Source organism: Mastomys coucha, unplaced genomic scaffold, assembly GCF_008632895.1.
Source record: "Mastomys coucha isolate ucsf_1 unplaced genomic scaffold, UCSF_Mcou_1 pScaffold10, whole genome shotgun sequence".
In the NCBI taxonomy this organism is placed as follows: domain Eukaryota; kingdom Metazoa; phylum Chordata; class Mammalia; order Rodentia; family Muridae; genus Mastomys; species Mastomys coucha.
In genome coordinates, this window is record NW_022196892.1 from 3,838,418 (window position 1) to 3,841,451 (window position 3,034).

A 3,034-nucleotide genomic window follows, 5' to 3' on the forward strand; every position below is an offset into this window, starting at 1 on the left:
ATATCAAATAGTAAGTTCCCAGTAAGTGTCAAGAGGCAGCTGTGCATTTATATAATTACATTGTTCTTGACCCCAAGAGCAAGTAAATTCAAGCCAGCTTAAACACTAGTTTCAAGTTTGGCTTCCTCACTTCTTCACTATTGACCTTTATAGAATATATGTCAATATTGACTTCTAAAACCATATTAAAAATTATATTGAGCCTGGGGATAGAGTTTAGTGATAGAGTACTTACCTAACACAAACAAAGCCAAGGGTTCTAGCCCACTTCTCCTAAAAATTATACATCTACATACAAACATATTAATATATGCCTTTTAAAGCATTTTTATATTATTTAGTTGGGGGGGGGACCTCATGTGTTAGAACACTCATGTCCAGAGAACAACTGGTATAGATGATTCTCTCCATACTCTGTGGGTTCTGGGGTTTGAGTTTATGTTGTCAGGCTTAACAGAGAGCCCCTGTACCCACTGAGCATCTTCCTTGCCCTCCTTTTTATCTTAGTCATTTCCAACATCTGTGGTACGTACCTCACACACCTAGGTCTGCATGATTCTTTCATCCTTACGCAGAGAATGAACACCTGAAAACAATGATCTTTCATTTATCATAAGATCTGTTTTCTTTTCCTCAAGCTCCCCTGACATGTTCTCATATCAATCACCTGGGACTTTCTGGTGCCCATAACAAAGCACAGTCCACCAGGCAGGAGGCACAGGCCTCAGAAGTGGCAAGGCAACCAGCACAGGATCCTTTCTGCTTCCCTCTTCACCTAGGAGGTACTGCAGATCCACAGCCCTCTCTGCCCCTTCTCCACAAGTAGAGAGCTTGCCTTCAGGGAGTGCTCCAACCCAGAGACTCAGGTGAGATCTCTATTTTCTCTCCAGCAACCTTCAAAGGCAGGACCAGCCCAGATGCACAGGACTCAGAAATGGAAGGGCAGCCAGCCTAGGATCCTTTCTACCTTCTTCTTCACCTAGGAGGGACTGCAGATCCACAGCCCTCTCTGCCCCTTCCCCAAAAGTGGAGAGCCTGTATCCAGGGTTTGTTCTGACTCCAGGACTCAGGAGGGATGACTGATCCACAACTCACTGCACACAGGTCTTACCAGAGGAGAGCTGATCTCCCAGAAGTGCTGACATAGGCTTACAGACCAACAGGAAGAACAAGCTCCAGCCAGAGACAGCAAGAACATCTAAAACCAAAGATCAAGAGATGGCGAAAGGCAAATGCAAGAATCCTACCAACAGAAACCAAGACTACTTGGCTTCATCAGAACCTAGTACTCCCACTGCAGCAAGTCCTGGATATTCCAAAATACCAGAAAAGCAAGACTTTGATCATATCTCATGATGGTGATAGAGGAATTTAAGAAGAGCACGAATAACTCCCTTAAAATATACAGGAGAACACAGGTAAACAGGTTCCAGCCCTTAAAGAGGAAACACAAAAATCCCTTAAAGAATTATAGGAAAGCACAGACAAACAGGTGAAGGAACTGACCAAAACTATCCAGGACCTAAAAATGGAAGCAGAAACAGTTAAGAAATCACAAAGAGAGACAACACTGGAGATAGAAATCCTAGGAAAGAACTCAGGAACCATAGATGCAAGCATCACCAACAGAATACAAGAGATAGAAGAGAGAATCTCAGGCGCAGAAGATACCATAGAAAACATTGACACAACAGTCAAAGAAAACACAAAATGCAAAAAGTTCCTAACCCAAAACATCCAGGAAATCCAGGACACACTGAGAAGACCAAACCTAAGGATAATAGGCATAGAAGAGAGTGAGGACATCCAAGGTAATGGGCCAGTAAATATCTTCAACAAAATTATAGAAGAAAACTTCCCTAACCTAAAGAAAGAGATGCCCATGAACATATAAGAAGCCTATAGAACTCCAAATAGACTGGACCAGAAAAGAAAATCCTCCTGCCACATAATAGTCAAAACACCAAATGCACAAAACAAAGAAAGAATACTAAAAACAGTGAGGGAAAAATGTCAAGTAACACTCAAAGACAGGCCTGTCAGAATTACACCAGACTTCTCACCTGAGACTATGAAAGCCAGAAGATCCTGGGTTGATGTCACACAGACCTTAAGAGAACACAAATGCCAGCCCAGGTTACTATACCCAGCAAAACACTCACTTACCATAAATGGAGAAACAGAAGTATTCCATGACAAAACCCAATTTACACAATATATTTCCACAAATCCAGCCCTTCAAAGGGTAATAAATGGAAAACTTCAACACTAGGAGGGAAACTACATCCTAGAAAAAGCAAAAAAAGTAATTGTCCAACAAAATTAAAAGAAGATAGCCTCATGAACAGAATTCAAACTCTAACAACAAAAATAACAAGAAGCAACAATTACTTTTCCTTAATATTTATTAATATCAATGGTCTCAATTCCCCAATAAAAACACATAAACTATAAGGCTGGGTACATAAACAGGACCCAACATTTTGTTGCATACAGTAAACCCACCTCAGTGACAAAGACAGACGCTACCTCAGTATAAAAGGATGGAAAACAATTTTCCAAGCCAATGGTCCCAAGAAAAAAGCTGGAGTAGCCATTCTAATATCGAATAAAATCAACTTTCACCCTAAAGCAAGATTCAGATATAAAATCACTTCTCATGGTGATGATACAGGACTTTAAGAAAGACATAAATAGCACCCTCAAAGAAATACAAGAGAAGACAGGTAAATAGTTAGAAGCCCTTCAAGAAGAAACACATAAATCCCTTAAAGAACTACAGGAAAACACAATCAAACAGGTGAAGGAAATGAGCAAAACCATCCAGAATCTAAAAATGGAAAGAGAAACAATAAAGAAAACAGAATGAGAGACAACCCTGACCATACAAGATCTAGGAAACAAATCAGGAGTCATAGATGCCAACATTACCAACAGAATAAAAGTATAGAAGAGAGATTCTCAGAGGCAGAAGACACCATAGAAAACATTGACACAACAGTCAAAGAAAATACAAAAACCAAAAAGCTCCTAA